Below are 19,993 nucleotides of genomic sequence, written 5' to 3' on the forward strand. Positions count from 1 at the left end.
GGAATTTATTATTATAATTTAATAGAACTACTATTGGACAGTTTACATAAAGAAGAAGTGCAAAAATACCATTTGGCCTCAAGGAAAGGTATATTTTTGAATTATGGACTTTTTGGTGGTCATTTATACGGTGATTATTTTAATGTGGTATTTTACTGAGAATAGTATGTTGGTTTTTTTTTAACAATCTTTCGGATTGTTTTTTTTTTTGCCCGCTGTTAAGTGATGAGTACCATTGAAATCACTATTTCGAGTGAAATTCAATATATTCTGAGAACAGCAAAATAGGCAAACAAATTACTTTGTGGAAATTATGTTGTGTTGTAAAAAATGTATTATTATATGTTATAATTTTTATTTCATTTTATTTCACAGATCCAAATTTTAAAATGAACAATTTTTAAGAATTTATATTTGAAAGAAAAATAGGCAAAAATGAATAACATTTTTTATTCCTATTACTGTGAAGGTAAGTTTAACTAAGTCTCAATATGGAGAATGAAGAGGCCTGCAAGAATCTACAAAGTTGAAACACGTTTCTTAAAACACTTTGTTTATGTAGTTTTGAAATTTGACCATAATCAGATATCAAGTGACCTGCAAAAAAAGAGATTTGAGGGGTTCATAATATTTCATCTTTTTAGCTGTTGAAGGACCGCAATTATTTCAATCATTCTTCTTTGAACATCTTTGCAGTCAAAATTCTGTGCTTACCTTCTATCATTCGCAAGGAAATTTAAAAACGGAAATATGTCACTATTTGTAACATAGTTATTGTGTAAGATATTCTTTCATATTTTCAAAGAGAGGAAAAGGCACTCTGTGCACTTTTTATACTCCCTGAAAATATAACTTCATCATGCAGACCACTTTCGGATGAAAGGGTGTTCTATAAGTGTTGTTGTGCATTATTGCACTTAATACTCATAGAACAAGACACATGTCTAGATTTATTAGAAATCGTAAAGCTCGATATGTGTGTGAATGGTGCACCATTCTACAATTGGTGTAGGAAAGCACAACAAAGAGAATTGTTTTAATTTCTCCACATTTTTATTTCTTCTATGCATGCTGAAATGTTCAGCATACATTGAAGTTGAAAAATGCATTTTCTCATTGTTTTTGTACAGGAAGGTGTGTCTTCCTGTAGAAAAACAAACAGCACATGACACAGATATCCTTGCACTATTGTGCAAGAGTGCCTGTGTCACCACATGGCTGCAGTTTAAGCAGCCATGCAGAGAGAAGCATAGATTTGCAACATATTTATGTACATATATTGCATCCCTGTGCTTCGGAAGTACTACAGCACACAGTAGTTAAAGAGGTTACTGTGTGATGCTGAAGCACTTCCTTATAGTTCTGCACTTATACATTCACCATACACTACTAATGCATTCATTCAGTCAATTACGTACTACACATACATTCATCTAAACTTTCACACACTAACAAAGAAATTTAGCTCTTTTTTTAAACCAGGAAAGTTAGTTCTTAAAATAACTTTTTTTTTTCTTCTTTCTTCTTTTATGGTTTTTGGGTTTTTTTTAACAATTTTGTGTTTTTTTTGGTTTTTCTGAAAAAAAAAATAAAACAGGAGAAACCAAACAATAACCTTCAGGGAACAGTAAAAAAACAACAACAAAAAACTAGCAAATATGACTTTCCTGCCGGCGGCAGATGAGGTCGATTGACTGCTCGCCATAGCACAAAGTCTTATTGCACTTAGTGCAGAGCACTTTTAAAAATTGAAATTGAGGACGGATGTCCAAGGTTTGCTCTGAGGGATGCACTCTTGACGTGCTCGGCTGCGATGAGGTGGATGGCGCAGGAGCAGGAGTGTCTCTCATGCGTCGGCACTCTTCACGTGCAAGATTGTTTGGATGAAGGCTCCTCATGTGCTTCATCATACGTGCCGTGCCGCAAGAGTATTTCTTGGTGGGATCCCCTCTCGATAAGACTCTTTTGCAAATCTTACATGTGACCAAGGTGGCATTGGTCTTATTCTGTCCTTCTGGAAAAGTAAAAAATTTCCACACCACTGAAGCAAAACGTTTTTTCTGTGGTTCCTCCGGCAAAAATTCATCCTCAGAGGTTTGAGGTGATGCAGGTGATGCCTGCTGCCCTGAAGCCATTTTTGGTTGCAAAAAGTTAGAACTAAGTGTATACTTAGGTGTCGATTCCGAGCCTGTAAAACCCGGGTACGAATGGTCGTATGGAGCGTTTTTTCCGTCCGACTCGTAACCGGGAAAAACACCTTACAAACTCGCAAGTACGATTCGCACAGAAACACCATTTCCGTACGAGTCATAAAAAACACCGACCGGCAAAAAAATACATACAAATCTGAATCTGGACGGCGCATACGCGACGTCCGGACGGAGTCAGGCAGCGTTCTACGGACCAGCAAGTACAATTCGTGCCGACGTCGCTCCGCACGCAGCAGTTTTTACGGGAGCCAAAAACTGCCGGGAGATTGAGGACGACGCGAACAAGGAGCACCGGTACGCGACGGACAGCCATGGACCCCAACCTACGCGTCATCCCGGCCCTCATAGCCTACCACCTCGTGTACAGAAACCGACGCAGACGCCGCAGAAGGTCAGAACAACCCCCAGGGGCAAAGGGGGGGCGTGTGTGTGTGCAAGGGGCAGGAAACATAACCCACACCTCACAAAAACCTGAAACATCATGCACATCAATTACCACCATGGTCTGGCCACTTCGGGGGGCGTGTCCAGCAATCCCACGTCCCGCCACAATGGAAGTGGACGTGGACGCATACCCGTCACCACCACAATGGTGGTACGGGACGTACCCACGCCCCCCAGAACGTGGGTACGGACCGTACCACGCCTACCCCTACGTCACACCAACAATGGCGGTATGGCCTGTACCCACGTCCCAAAGGCATGGGTACGGGACGCACCCCCAAAGTTGGGGTGCCGTAGGGGTACAGGCCGTATCCAGGGCATCAGCGCGTGGGCACGGCACATACCACGCCTACCCCTACGTCACACCAACAATGGCGGCACGGCCGGTACCCATGTCCCAAAGGCATGGGTACGTGCCTATCACTCCCAGCAGTGCCCAGACATAGGAGGGGTGGGTGCATATCACTCCCAGCAGTGCCCAGACATATGAGGGGTGGGTGCCTATCACTCCCAGCAGTGCCCAGACATATGAGGGGTGGGTGCAGAGGACTCCCTGCAGTGCCCAGACATATGAGGGGTGGGTGTAGAGAACCCCCAGCAGTGGACAGAGCCATGGGGGTGTGTACATCACCCTCCGATGAGCCAAACACCATGGGTGCATGAAGGCATACACAATGTGCGACAATGTTGAGAGTGCCATGACTACACATCACTGACTGCAGTGTCCCACTCCCATGAGGATGGATGTCCTTCCCCCACTGCATGACACACCACATGTGGGTGTAATAACAAAGTACACATGCATACCCACCCCTGGCGGAGGCAGCACAATACACACACTGAGATCATGCAACAAGACAGCATCCTCATGTCAAACACCACTAAAGTAAGAGAGCCTAAGGGAACACACACTGTCACCCACCTTCCAGGAATGATAGAAATGTACAGGTGCTGGGGCAGCCAACAAGTTGTAGCCTCCCATGGAAGGAAAAGGGTGGAGTACACACAGATACAATGCCCACAATTGTCAGTCAGGTGCCCAAATACACTGCAGAACACGTAACACATGTGTGTGAGGCAGGGAGTACACACATGCATAGTGCGGAAAAGGGAAAATGTCCACATGAAGTCATGTCAATACACAAGTACAGTGTCCAGCAAGGATGCCACAAACGATGCAGGTGGAGACATAGCAGAGCATGGCCAAAGTCGAAGGGATGTGTCACACACCCAGGAAATGTTGACACAGCTCAGCACAACAATTGGGAAACACCCTGCAGGGAAGATGGCAGGTGCCACAGAGTAAGGAACACACCTTGGGACAATGTCACCATGCAGTAAGAGCTAACATCACCTAAGAATACATGCAGTCACCTTGTGACGGCATGCAGATACCAGGGTCCACCCCATGAGCAGCACACTACAACATTTCCCAGACACACAACACATCATCACCACCCCAACTCAGGGAGCAGCAGCACCAACAGCAATACCAGAAAAGCCATAGTGTGCAAAGGAAAAACAAAAAACCACATTCAGCATTTCGAAGAAAAGTAGCTATAGTACACTCTTCACCAAGCCCATGGGCCACGCCAGATGCGAAGTCCTGGGGGGGGACACGTTGGGACGCGTCTCCCCTAGCTTGCCTGCACAGTGCACTGTACCATATCATCCACAGAGTGGGGGGCATCATGTGGGGGGGAAGAACCAGGCCCCGCAGGGAAAGGAGAGGCACGGGTAGGTGTCGTGGGTGCAGGGACGGACGACTCCACCACAGGGGGTGGGGCAGCGCCAAAGGAGGAGGTCAGTATGGCGCTGCACACGGCAGCAAGCTCTTCCAGTGTCTCCCCTGCACCCGAAAGAACCACAGGCCCCAAGGAGGGGGGGGGGGGTCAGAGGGAATGGTCGCAGCGCAAATGGGGGAGGGTGAGGACTGGGGGGGAATCAACAACCCTGCCCGGGGAATCCCTCAAACGCTTGCGGGGTGGTGTCACACACTTGGGCTGGGGACGGACTGGCCATGAAGGACTCTCTGTCCGACTGTTGGACAGGAGAGCCAAGGGGAGTGGTTTCGGAGGTAGTGGGTCGTGAGGACTGCGGACTCCTACTCTAACAGCGTGGCTGCTGTTTTCCCCCCGACCCAGTGCCTGTGCCTTCTCCCCCCCGTGTGTGCGTGACAGGAGATGTGCGCTTGGCCTTCCCTGGTGGTGTGCTGCCTGTGTCTGGTGGGGTGCGAGCATGGGGACGTCTGGGTGTGTATGGGACAGGCATGGGAGTGGGAAGTGCGGATGGTGCCGGGGTGGGGGGGGACGGAGCGCTGCAGGAGACCCACTGCTGCCGTCAGTGACGAGTCAATGGACCTCAGCAACATCCGTTGGTCAGACATCGCTGATGACATGCCCTCCATGTACGACACCATCCGTGTCAGCAGTCTGGTGTGGCCATGGAGGACACGCAGGAGCGATGTCTGACCAACCTGCAACTGGCGCTGAATGTCCACAGACTCTGCATGGACGGCAGCAGGGGAGACAGGGGCAGGGGGTGCGGTGCCTGGCACGAAGGAGACATGTTTGGTGTACCACAAACTCCCCTCAGAACCCAGAACCCCTCATCCGACTAGCTCAGTGTCCCATTCGTTAGCCGAGGTTGAGCTCGGCGGTCCCAATGTATAGACAACCCAGAACAAGCGCATGACAATATTCTCACGAATGGTGGGAATCAGACATACCTGTACGTCATTATTCTCAGATCAGTCCAAAACAGAATAGACACAGACACGGTAAAGTTGAAAGAGTTCATTCAATGAACCTCGCGTCCTAAGATGCAGTACTGTGGCTAACATAAGCAGACAAATGGTTAAGTTCAGAAGCATCAGCATTGTTGCAATATCATAGACAATGAAAGGAGCAATCATGAGTAAATGACAGTGGAAACAGCAACCTTCCTGTCGCCAGTAAACCAATAGTAGTATAATTCGACTAATAGAAGGTCTCTAGGCTTGAACGGGGGACCCCCCACCGTACAGATCAGCTCAGTGGTCTCACATCACAGGATCATCTAGTCTCTTCTCCTGCAAAAGTTCCCCATCACAATGAAACTCAAACGTGCTGCACTGCAATATGGCAAGCATTCGTCTATCAGGTATCTGCACACAACAACATGCACCGTCTAGTCACCCAGACTGTTTGTGTACACAATGTACAGTACAAGCTTGCTGCTCACTGTGAAGGATGTCAAACAACAGACAGTCCTCATGTGAAGCAAACTTGAGTAGGCATTTTAAAATTGATAACACACAACTACAGTGTCGCGTGCAAAAGCAGCATAATTGGCAAGATGGCTCACTAACAACTAACGCGGTGGTGCCAACTTAGCATTGTACATAGGGAGATAGGAATCATGACTACACCCCCCCCTTGTTCGTACCACTAACCACTAGGGGTACAAAATCGAGAACGCAGAGTTCAAGTTTGATACAACGGAACCAAGGGCATGAACTGGAAGTCCATAGAAGGGAAGCGAAAAAGTCAGAAAAGAAATGTCAATGATGAACGATGTTGCAGGGAAATGAACCATGTAAAAGGGGAAAAAACATAACATCGATGGATGCACCATGAAATGAGCAGGGCTAAAGTCAATCCATCAAGGTATAAGCACAATAAGTTGCAACAGCTTCCAAGAGGAAATCATTAGAACGTTCCACAAAATGATCTGCCATCCAGTTCAGCAGGGGGAAAGAACACACGTGTTCCTCAACAATCGGGGCATCCAGCACCATTTGTGGACAACAGGTGGGGACATCAAGATAACTTCTGGATAAGAATTCAGTTGCAGCCGTTCCGATGTCCCAATTCCCAAGGACTCCATGTGCTGCAGCACAGGCCATAATCCAGACGCCAGAACAGTCCAACTCATGAGCCACTAAGGGGCTCATCAGTCGATCATAATCCGGGTCAGGAGACACCGAGTTACACAGGCACAAATCCAGAGCCCATTCGAATGGACAATCTAGGCAATGAAAGACAGGTTGCACGCAGGTAAAGAAGGGAAACCGGAAGGACAATCCATAGGCACTGCTTAAGGTCACCAGCGGCAGAGTGCCGTAGAATTCAAGCATCTGTTTCCGAAGATGGAGCAGCCGGTGCATGCTGTCTTGTAACGCAACTTGTGAAGCCACAGCGTAGTACGCAGATCAATAATAGCACCCCAGCCACGAGTGCGAGAAGAAAAGGGAGACCTCCGAAGACGCTAGAACAAATCAAATGATGAAATGCGGGGATCACACCAAACAGAGTATGGAAGGAGGTCACGAGGCCGGAGCACACAATTCAGAAAAAAACATCCAGGCCACTTGTTGACGAGGCATGAAAGATAGTCTGAATCCGAGTCCCAAATATGTAGTGGAAGATCAGTGTCCAAAAGCGCTTGCACATCTGTGTGCGTGTGAGCTACGTGAAGGACAAATGTTTCTCGGTATGAAGTCCACACGACTTGTTTTTGAGACAATAGAGCCCTTATTCTGCTCATCTTGTTGAACTCTGCTTTCAAGGTTGGAATGGAAGGCCAGATGGATACATCCAGCCGGCCATGCGGGGGTGGGAAAAGGACGTAATGACAGAAAACCACTCGTAGTGATACAGTCACGATGTGAGGAATTCCCGGAAGCATCCCACAGCAAGCTTCATCATTGAACAGCACATAATTACCATTATCAAGCAGCGTACAAGACGGGGTCATGACTGGCACACGAATCCACCTCAGAATACAAGCTAAATCATGAGCGTGCATATGACATGCACCATGCAATTGAATCTGCCTACACACCACATAATGATCCGGAGTGGAAGTGCACCCTTCACCTTTTAAATACACCTCCTTGCCGCCTCTCACGCACCTGTTGTCGCCTAGCACGGACACAAGGGACCCGAGCAAGTGGGAGGGCGGTGATGGGACTGGACAGGTCCTCCGCCTGACTCCCCTCGGCCTCCGTGCCACTTGCTGCGCCAGACTCCCCAGCACTGGTGGCCCCGGTGCTGGATCCCTCCCCCACGTCCGTGCCAGTGTCTCCCTCGGTTTCCCCCGACGATGCTGTGGGCAAGGTGAAGAGACAGGAAATGATCAGACACCTGTATACATATGACACATGAGTCTAAACTACATAGGACACAGCGCATAGCATGAAAAGCAACATGAGTGACATCTACAATACCACAAACATATGTAGGCCCTGCACCACACAGTTGGTTTACCCACCATGCCACTGGGAAACAATGGGGAGCATGACACAACAGCAAATGTACTTGATATCAATTGATACAGAGGAGCTACCCTCTGTGGACAGTCGAGCACTGCATCACTGGCATGGCACAGTCACCTACACCCGCAACTGTCCCCTGATGCCAGGGACACGGATAATGACACCTGACATGTAACTACCGGCGTTGCACGATGTGACTATGTCATGTGTGTGTCATGTGTTCCCATGAGCTTGCTGTAGTTGTTCCGTGACATGCATCTGCAGTTGCTGCATCCAACATGTGTGTGCGTGTTGATGGGCATGGCACACTATTACGCACACCAGGCCACATGTGGAATCAGACGTAACGGGTGTATGTATGCATCGCACATGGCCTTGCGAGACAAGGACATATCTGCGTAGTCTCAATGTATGTGTGATCATTCCTGACATGTACCCCTTCATGGCAAAGTGTGTGGACTGTCCTATTTCAAGGACATGTGACCTGTGCCTCTAGTGTTCCTCAACCGGTCTGTATGATGAAACATCCCTCTTATGCACATATGTGGTTGTCTGTCACTCCTGTAATGCGTCTGCCTGTTCACTTACACTGGCCCACAGCTAGTTCCATGGCATGTCATGTTGACCTTGAGCACCCACGTGTGTAGCTGACTGTTGGTAGGGGTGTCGCCTGGCTGGCATACGTGTCCTGGATGCATTGCATAGTACAGACTCTGTATGTAGCATATGTGTATTAGCTGTTGAACATGTGCTCAGTTCATTGACAGTGGTATAGTGCTGTACTCAATCTTCGTTATTCCTTCCAAAATTCTGCTGGGCACTGCCTCTCCCCCGACCAATGTCAGACTTGGCTGCCATGAGGGAACGTGACTGTATATGCCGCTACCGCTTCTCCCAACCGTTGATTGACGACTTGACCACAAGGCTGGAACCACACCTCCAACCGCTACACAGGTATCCTACTGCACTGACTGCCAAGATGAAGGTGATGGCAGCCCTACATTTCTTTGCCACCGGTACGTTTCAATTGACCATAGCTGATGTAGGTGGCATGTCCCAGACCATGTTCAGCCATGTCCTGCATGATGTGTTAGAGGCCATGTTGTTACACCTGGATGAATTCATACATTTCCCGACTCGTGAGCAGTTGACAGGTGTCAAGGGTGAGTTCTATGCCCTGGGAGGGATGCCCCATGTCATTGGGGCCATTGATGGGACACATGTGGCTTTGGTACCACCACACGCACAGGAGGTAGCCTTCCGTAACCGCAAACATTACCACTCCATCAATGCCCTTGTGGTATATCTTGCTAACATGATGATATCCCATGTCTGTGCCCGTTTTCCAGGATCAGCACACGATGCCTACATCATGAGGCGTAGCAGGGTGCCTGAAATGATGCTGCAGCTGCGCAACGAACGTGCATGTCTTGTTGGTGGGTATACTCTGTTAGTCCTGTATTTACCGGTATCTTAATATCTTACTGCTTCTCCTGACCCACTTCTGTCCATGATGTTTCCATGTAGGGGACGCTGGCTATCCCAACATGCCATGGCTGATGACGCCGCTCCGCAACCCCAGAACAGCCGCAGAACACCGGTACAACGACACCCATGGGCAGACGAGGCGCGTGATTGAGAGGACGTTTGGACTCCTGAAGAGCAGATTCCGGTGCCTCCACAAGACCGGCGGCGCACTCCCATATGCCCCGGTGAAGGTCTGCAAAATCTTCCTTGTGTGCTGCATGCTGCACAACATGGCAGTGGAGAAGGCCGTGCCACTGATCCTGGATCCGGATGAGCAGGATAATCCACCCGTGGAGGATGAAGGGCTCGTGCATGGGGCAAGTGAGGATGAGGATGAGGATGAGGACATCCGGAGTCAGCTTATCCGCAACTTCTTCTCATGATGGTGAGTCCCTGTGTCTGAGTGTGCACGCTTAGGGCCTTGTGTGGCATGTGTTGCAATGTGTGTGTCGAGCTGACTGTGTGCTAAGTGACTTGGAGGTGTGTTCTGATGTGTCATTCAAGTGATGATGTCATTCCCCAAATTTCAGCGGGTACACAAATTTCATAATTAGCATGGTGACAACATAAATCCTGTAGGGTGCATGTACATGTCTGCGGATTACTAGCTCTTCGCTGACTTGTGTGTCTGTCCTCCCCAGGTTTCTGCAGCTGTCGTCTGCTCATGTCATCATTGCACTCCTGCTATTCCTCATGAGTATTGCAACGTGGGCTGGATCAGAGTTACATGCACAGACATGGTGAAAAGTCATTTGGGGTAAGGAGTGCAGCAAGGCGTTTTGTGGGTGGTACGTGTTTGTGATATGTGGGGACTGCTCCTGTGCATGTTGTGTTACCGTGCATACATGTCGACTCACCATGGGCCACCTGACGTGTTGCATGGCTCCCATGAATTGATAGTAACCTTCCTGACAGTCATCTGTCATGGATTGTGGATTCTGATGAAGGCATCAATGTGTGTATAACGTCCCTCAGGAACATACGGGATGCCAATGGTGGTCATGGTGTGGGACATCCCCATATGAGGCTCAATGGGGAATTGTACACTCTCCGTGTGCAGCAAGGGGTGTGAGGCTCAGCCCCTTCACTTGTGTGCCAGCTCAGTAGGATTTACCACATCTGTGTGTTGCAGGGGGTGTCCAGTGTAGGTCACACATGGTCAGCCCAATGACCTGTGATTCTGTTCCAATGGATGCAATTCCATTGGTGTGAGGCTGAGTAATAAAGGTGTTCGTCACACTCCAAGGTGCCTCGTCTCTGTCAATGCAGGTTTCTTGTCACTTGGCATGCGGCATCTCCGGCATACTTGCTGTCGATAATGCATAGGAGTCCATGTATAGTCTAGCGACATGCATGCAGTTGCTCATGGATTAGGCTCTCTATTGGGCACGAAGTAAATGGTCGTGTATGTTTTTTAGCAAGGTCAACCACACAATGGGCCATCACCAGCTGCTGAGGGTGTGTCTCCTGTGCGCAGGTCGCCCTTCAGTTTCCTGATCCGGTGTAATGGCTCTTTGGTGATTGTGCATGTATTGTCTCTGGGTGTGCCATGTGACACTGGACACTCCTTACTTTACACACGCGCCTGTTGCAGTTGTCCTTCTGACATCCTAGTCTTTGTGTGCAAAATGGGGCATTTTTCAGGGAGATGGCGCCTGCTGCTGCGGGCCCTGCACAAGCACCCAGTGGCCACACACACGAGATGGTGTGCATCATGTTTGGCTCGCTCACATATGCCATGCTAGTCCACAGCATCTGTACCTCATGCTGCAACGCCCTCTGCTTTATGCACATGATCCACAGATAGATCCACTCCAAGTTACGACAGACCATCCCCCAGGTCCATGACAACATCCGTCTCATTTACTGCCCTGCCCTCTACGGTGCATGTACATCCGCACTCCCAAGAACCTGGTCCACTTCCAGGGGGCATCTGCACACCTCAGCTTCTACACCCTGCGCCCCAGCCACCTCACCGTCCACCATAGATAGCTGCAATGGATCACTGTCTGCTGCAGGATGACCTCCACACTCCCCACCCACACTCAGGAGCCAGTCCACAACCCCGACCCCAAACCTACCTTGTACGTCTGTCATCCTAGATCCCGTTGGGCCATCTCCGTGCATCCAACCTTGCCCTGGCCACCGTTCTTCACATCCACCGTACTCCAGCATACAGGACATTGTTCTCCCACCTGGCCACACATACCTGGGACTCCCTCCCTGGGTACCTCCACATGGGCCATGACCTCTACGCCTTGATGATGATCTCCCAAATAGGTGTGTCCACACAGTTTAGCAAGCCCCCCCTCAGCAGCCAGAGTCCATCACAGGTGAGTGTTGTGCTCCATGCCTACATTGAATGATACCTTGTGACCCATGTGTGTCCTGTACCAGACTCTGATCCCAGGGTATGGATGGCTGGAGTTAGTTCAACACTCAGGCATAGTTAGACATTTCCACACAAATATGTCGTTGAATAATGCAAAATGACAGCAACATCTCATGTGCAGAACAAGGTGAATTTATTTTTGGTGGGGTGAGTCTTTTGGTAGATGTGCCAAGGTGCTCTACCGGGGGAATAGAATCCAAAGTTCACAGGGGGAGATGGCATCCTTGTCAGTTGGAGTCATCAGAGTCCAGACCACAGTGTTGGTCATCATTGGTCAGACTGTGACCAGCAAGTCCATGTGGCAGAGAATGTCATTGGGTGAGGTGCTGCTGTTGCGCCAGAGGGCCAGGTGCCAGGCCAGGTGACCTGGGTGACGGGGATGGTCCGCTGACTCTCACGGTCTTTTACGTGGATGACCCACTTTCCTCCGGGGACCCTCAGATGCAGGCCTTGACGATGTCAGGGACGCTCCGTCAGACGAATCCTCCTCCTCCTCGTCCCTCCCTGTGTCTGGTGCTGGTCTACGCCTGGTGGTACAGGGAGGGTTTGCCAGGCTTTGGGCGATCTGACGGAGTGATTGTCCCACGTCCCTGTGCACCGCCAGGAGCTCAGCCAGTCTTGCCTCCATCCGTCCTTGGTGTTGTTGATGACTGGCATGATGCTCGACCTGCAGGTTCTTAATATCATCGAGGGTCCCATGCATCCCGGAAAGTCTGGACACGACCTGGTCCATGCCTCTGGTGTCACGCCGGTATGAGTCCAGGATGTTGCGTATGTGTGACATACCGGGGTCCTGAGCTGGCTGGTCAGGTTCGCGCCTCCGCCTGCCTCCACTCCCACCACCCCTGCCCACATGAGCCTGGCCTGCCGTTGTGGGCACATCGGGTCTCCGGGACCCCTGAGGGATGGCATTTGCAAGGTTGCCTGCCTCCTCCTGGGTGCCCTGAGAACCTTGTCCCTCCTGGTCAGACTGGCTGTGTTGTCCAGTGCGAGCAGGCCTCCTGGGTGTCTCCTGGGATGTGGCAGGAATGGGGGTGGTGGTTGGCACAGATGTACCTGACGCAGGTGCTGCAGGGGCTTGTACACCAGAGGGGCCAGGTTGGTCGGGGTCATCCACGGAGTGGTGAGAGTCGTCGCTGCCGGTGGGATCTCCTTCACGCGGTGCCTGGGACTGTGATTCTTCCCCCCAGTGTTGGGGGGAGATCGTCGACATTGCCCTGTGTGTGAGAGGGAGACAATGTTAATGCTGTTTCATGCCACATCCATGTTTCATACATATTCTAGTTGACACAGTTCACCCAGGTAGTTGGATGTCCCTAGCATTCCTCTCAGTGTCCACTTGGGGATGGGCATGTTGCGGGGGACAGATTGGGATGTTCTCCTGAGTGTGTGACCTGTAGATAGTTGGCTCTGATGCATACTTGGCTCTGGATTGGTCTTGTTGTGTCACATGTCCATTGTGGGAGTGTGTGAATCCGTTATCTGCCCCGGGGGTGTGTGCTTGTGTTAGGGGGGGGTGTGACCGGGCGTGCTGTTGTGTGTAGTGTGAGTTGTCATTGGGTCTCCCAGGTGATGTGTGTGTCCCCTCATGGTGCATGCTGGCATGACAGTGTGTGTGAGTTCCTGTGCTAGATACCTGTGCTTGTGGAGTTGGTGTTTGGGTGTACAGTGGTCCCAGGAGGGCCTTGTTCTGCATACAGCAGGGCCGAGTGTCATCTACCTTGTCAGTACTTTGCCAGTCCCTGTGCATTGTGCATGGGTATGTACCTATGCCATATGGGCTGAGGACATTGTTGTCTGCATCTCATTTTGACAATGTGTTGTGTGGGGCCCACCCTCCCAGCCTCCCGGACATCCAGTCTTGTGTTTGTGGTTGTTGTAGCCTTGGACATGGCCTTGCCTTGATTTGTGATGGGTGAATGGTGACGTTAGTGGCATGGGTGTGGTTGTGTGTGGTGAGTACTTGGGGGTAGGTGCGTGCATTTGTTGTGGTTGGCAGGCGCGCAACACCCATTGGACTCACAGGGCTTCAGCCCCCCCCGTCGTGTGTGGCAGCCCGTGATGAGACAGCTTCCCGGCGCACTCACAGCCGCACCCGAGCACTTCACAGGTCTTTAACAGACCATTTGCGTGTTAATGAGGCCTCGCTGTTGTTTCACCCCTTTAACAGCCCCTGCAGCTCCACTCTGCCTATGGCTTAAAAGATTCATCCCCCCACGAAATTTTTTCTTAGCCTCCCCTGAAATTTAGCTCTAGTTGCGCCTCTGGCGGTTGGGGTGTGGATGCCATTCCCCCCAAGTTACGTGAGTTGTTTGTGTACTCACCAGGCTCTGCGACTCCTTCCACTCCGTGTAGTCCCACCGGCGGTAGCATGGCCATCACCTTCTCCTCCCAGGGATGGTAGTGTACGGGTCTGCGGGGCGGCCCACCTCCAGTGATGTTGGTCTGGGCATGTTCTTCATTCATCTTCCACTTGACCGCCCAGCGCAGATCGTACCACCTGGCTTGGCATTCATGCCTGATCCTTCGGACGGGCGCAACAGCATTCACCTTGTCGACAATCCTCTGCCACATGGCTGATTTTGCAGCTATGCTGGTCTGTCTGACCAATGTTCCAAACAGCTGTGGCTCGACTCTGATGACTTCGTTGACAAGGAGCTCCAGCTCCGCCGTGGTGAACTTTGGATTCTTGTCTGTGAGCATGGTGTTGGGTGTGGGTGTGGGTGTGGATGGTTGTGGGTGTGTGGGTGTGAATGTGAAGAGGGGGATGTTTGTGGAGGTGGTTGTGTGAAGGTGTGTGAGTGAAGGTGTAGCGAAGGTATGAGTTGTGTGGGGTTGTTTGTCCGTGGGGTCTGGCAGCAGTGGGTCTGTTGCAAAGGCTCATGGGGTGTGTGTGTGGGCCCTTTTTATTGGTCCATCGACGTGTTTTGTGTTGTTGTACGAGTCGGATTGGCCCTCCTTGTGCTGTTTTACAGTGTCCTGGTTCTGTAAGAGTATTTTTCACCTAGGTGCGATCCGTACATATGCGATGCTGGGTGAGGGGGCTGGGGTACGATGCGTACATGCAGTGGGGGGCTGGGGGTACAGTGCATACGTGCGGTGCAGGGGTACAGTGCGTACATGCGGTGGGGGGGCTGGAGGTACAGTACGTACATGCGGTGGTATGGCGCGTACATGAGGGGGTGCTGCACGTACATGGGGGTACGGCACGTACAGTTGCGGGCCTGGGGTGCAGTGCGGACAGGGTGTTGTACGGTGCTGACATATTTGGGTGTGGGGGGGCTGTACGGCTCGTACATGGGCATGAGTTTACCCGTGTACATGTGTGCTACTGCGTTGGCTCCGTACGGGCCTTTTTACGTGCGATTGTGTATTCGGACGGGCAGTCGGGATCGTACTTGCGCGCTCGGACTTGTGTTTTACGATTTGTAAGTAAAACTGTCCGGCTCACTTTCGTACAATTTTCCCGACGATATTCGGACGTGGACACTTTCCGACGCACTCTCGTAGACTTTTCCCAACACTATTCGTAGTTATTTTTCACGTCCCAATCGTACTTGGCAGTTTGTACGGTACTTGTGCGACTCATACGTAAAAAAATAAGGATACGGGTCGTACGCAAATTATTTTTAACGGATCGGAATCGGCACCTTTGTCTAAAAAAATCTTCTTCTGTCCAAAGAGATGGTTCTCCAAAGAAGCTCAAAGAAGAATGATTGAAATGGGTGGGGTCTTTCAGTAGTTAGAACAGGAAGTGTAATGAACCAATCAAATCTCTTTTTTTTGCAGGTCACATGGGATCCGCGCACCGTGCGCTTACGCAGCACGCACCCAGCGCGCATCCGCGAAATTGAATTAAAAAGAAATATAGGATTAGATGTCAAAATATATTAGTTTTAAGGCTAGTTTAGAGTTTGTCTTCAATTAATATTCACATGCAATACATAAATGTGTTTTTAAATGTTAAATACTTCGCGGGATCCGCGCACCCATCGCGTCACGGACGCATACGACGCATCGCGGAAGCGCATAAACGTCGCGTTACATACATCGAACGTGTCGCGTATAGGCTGGGAGTCGCGTACCGGTCGCATAGCGATCGCGCACTAAACACGTACCTAACGCATACCATGCGCGGATGCTATCGCGTACAGATCGTGAACGGTGCGCATAGGGTGCGCGGATCCAAAAACATTGAAAAAAATATATATCTAAAATAAAGTTTTGCCCTTATAGTTGAAAAAATATTTTGAAAAATATAAAAAAATATGTTTGAAAAACACATTAAGTTCAAATAATATTTTTTAATTTTTAAAAGAATTAATTGAAGAAATATGTTTAAAAAATGATGATAAAAAAGTATTTAAAAAAAAAAAGAAAATGACACACTGAATTTGAAAAATATAGAAATGCAATCAAAATCATTAAACATGATATCTTTAGAGATAAGTTATAGATAGGAATTAGCATTTAAAAAACCTTTGAAATTGACTGAAAAAACCATAGGTTTCATGCATGTTATATTTAGGAATTGGCATTTAAAAAACCTTTGAAATTCACTGAAAAAACCAAAGGTTTCAGGGGCGTTATAGTTAGGAATTGGCATTTAAAAAACCTTTGAAATTCACTCAAAAAACCATAGGTTTCAGGAGCGTTATAGTTAGGAATTAGCATTTAAAAAACCTTAGAAATTCACTGAAAAAAACATAGGTTTCAGGGGCGTTATAGTTAGCTGGAAATTTCCCTCGTACAAAACCCTAGAAATTCCCCTGTTATAGTTAGTTCAGCTAACTATAACTCGCGCCCCCGCAATGCACTGCTGATGACGTCACATATTACATCACTCATGACAAGGTCAGTGACATCACTGATGACATCACTGATGACATCTCAAATGACATCACTGATTCTGGATTGTCAGCGCAAGGTAATGCACAGCTGAGAGGCAGAGGAGGGGCCTTGACAAGGCTCCACTGGGATTGGCCAATGCAACATTCAAACAACCCTCAGGTGCAAGGATCTGCCTCTGTAACCGGCACTGAAGAAAGCTAACCTGCTGAAACGCGTCTTTCATTATATTACTTTAACTGAAGAACCTAGCGCTGAGACAAGCACTCTGAAGAAATCCATTTCATCTCAACCTGGCGGTGTAGGACCCTTTCTTAACAGTGAGTGGGGCTTAGTCTTCATATATATATATATATATATATGTATATGGACCATTGGACCATATTTTCATAGGAAAAGCATTTTTTGACTTGCCTATAACTTTGCAAGAAGAACAATTGATGGACAGAATGCAGAACAATGTCATACATTCACCCCAGTACAGAGTTCTGGGCCTCAATCCATTGTTTAGTTGGTCACTATGCCATTCCAGTGTGGACCCAGCCAAATGCAAATCAGTCTTGACCCTGCGCCCAATGGGAACAGTCCAGCCTGAAATGGCAGGCTAGGTCCTGCCTGGACTGGAAACAAGCATCCTAGGAACGGTTTTGGGCTTTCAGCCCTCATCAGCCAGAATAGCTTGACTCCAGTGGCATGGAGAGGACGGGACCCACGTCTGGATATATGTGATTTTATAGAGCGCTCAGCTGCCCCAGCAAAGGGGCATCCCGGCGCTAATGGCAGAAAACTGCACAGCCTCTAACAGAAAAAAGGCCTACAACGGAGGCATACCCGTCCCACTCGGGGTCACAAATGCAAAAAGAACAATTGATGGACAGAATGTAGAACAATGTCATACATTCACCCCAGTACAGGGAGGACCTGGCTTGGCAGTTTAGGCTTGACTGTTCCCACAAGGAACAGGGTCAAGACTGATTTGCATATGGCTGGGTCCAAACTGGGGTGGGGTGGTGAGAAAAAGAATGATGGATTTAGCTCAGATCCTTGTAACTGGGGGTGAAAATTAGCATTGTCCAGCATTCCGTCGGCCTGTGTATGTGGGGACATTGCGACTAACAATGTTGTTGCGAATTATAGTGGAGATATACATACACTCACTGATACAGCCACTATCACAATCTCCCACTCATACAGTCACTCATATACTCCAACACTCACCTATACTGCCTTTCACATATCTATTTACTCACTCATACCACTGACATATTCATTCACACACAGATACACCCATACACACACTCAGTCACCTATACAGCCTCTCACTTATATACTCACTAAACCATACAGTCACTGGCTCACCCACTTACTCATCCATGCAGGCAGTCACACATGTTCTCACCCAGCTACACACTCATACACCCAGACAGGAACTCAGACACCCAATCAGTCACCCATATAGCCAATCACATACTCACTCACCATCCCATACAGCCAGCTAGACACCATCTGACAGACTGAATCAGACGTTCTCAAATCTAGTCACTCACCCATACATTCACTGAGACGCCTAATCACTCACTTATACAGTCAGTCACGCACCCAATGAATCATCCATACAGGCACTCATACAGCCACTGATTCATCAATATACCTTATAATGTATATTTAACACTCATAAACATTTAGCAAAAACTTACAGTCACTGGAAGATTTCATCAGTGATGTCATTTGAGATGTCACCAGATAGTTATTGTTTTGAAGAACCAGCAAAAAGAGCTTAGCAAAATTCAGGATGATATGCTGCATGATGTATGCATGCTATGGGGTGGGGATTTTAATCAAGTTCTCTCTCAAAAGACTGGACGGGGTATGTGTGGTTTATCCTATGACAAGAAAGATGAACAGGGACATTTTATACATTCCGTGGCAGGGGACCTGCTGAATCTAATTGCCTCCCAGTTCGATATGGGTTTCGCTAATGATGTGTGTATACCACCAATACCCTTTAAACCTACATATAATGGTAGAGGCTGTAATTCCATAACAGATTTTATTTTGGTTTCAAATATATATGCCACAAAGGTACATAACTTTACAACTCATCCTAATGTTATGAGTGACCATTATCCAATAAGTCCTGATTTTGATCTGGCAAGACCCACCAAAGGTAAGAAGGAGGCCGCAGCCCAATATGATTTTGACATCAACCTTACCAGTATGAATGGATACTGTTTGAGCTGGAATAAGATTGACTCAACCACTTTTATGGAACAACTTCTAGTCTTATGTAAAGACGATTTTGCGGTGTGTCTAAGCTAGGTGGTGAGGAAGGATGCTGTTATAAATGCCTTTTGCCATATAATGAGTGGGATCAAAAATGTATGTGGAATCAGCACAGAAAGAGCGTAAGACTCGAGGTTGGTTTGATCAGTCTTGTACAAAGGCCTATTCAAATCTGAAGAAAGTATTACATACCAAGGACAGAATCCCTGCTGAAATTAAACAGGCTAGAAGTACGTACAGATGTGCCCTTAAAGCACAAAAGGAGAAATTAAGGGAGGACGCTTGGCAAGCATTGCATGACGCATGCCTAAGGAGAGATAACATTGGTTTCTGGAAAGCAGTTAATGCTCCCTTTCTGGGTCCAAACGATACTCCCTCAGTAGTAAATGCAATAAGCGAGGGTAGTTGGGTGCAACACTTTACCACCCTATATAGTGACGATAATAAGGTCCAGACAGAAGGTGATTTAGTTTCAGAAATATCTTATGTTACCAGAAACGCACAGGTCCCATTGCTCCCACTAGATATACATTTTTCGCTAGAAGAGGTAGTATGCTCCAGGACCAGGAGGAGTCCCTGTAGACGTATATAAATCTAATCTCTCCTTATGGGCCCCTTTATTAACCAACGTTCTTCACACTTGTTGTCAGCAAGGTCTGAGCCCCTCATGGTCCGAGTCAATATTGATCCCAATTTTTAAAAAGGGGGATCAAAACGACCCAGCATGTTATCGTCCAATAGCCTTGCTGGATTCACTCCTCAAAGTGGTAGGACGGGTTGTCTTAAATAAGCTACAAAACTGGGCAGATGATGCTGCCGTCCTATCAAAATTTCAGTATGGGTTTTGAACAGGTCTTGGAACCATCGAACAGGGCTTAAACCTAAGTCTTATAATAAGTAAATATACACAGGCTAAGGAGGATTGGCTTTATATGGTATTTGTTGACCTTAGCTCAGCTTTTGACTGTGTGAAGCATAATAGGTTGTGGGGCATTCTTGAAGAGATGAGAATTGACCTTCCACTCATACATT

The sequence above is a fragment of the Triturus cristatus genome, chromosome 1_1 (assembly GCF_964204655.1).
Source record: "Triturus cristatus chromosome 1_1, aTriCri1.1, whole genome shotgun sequence".
In the NCBI taxonomy this organism is placed as follows: Eukaryota; Metazoa; Chordata; class Amphibia; order Caudata; family Salamandridae; genus Triturus; species Triturus cristatus.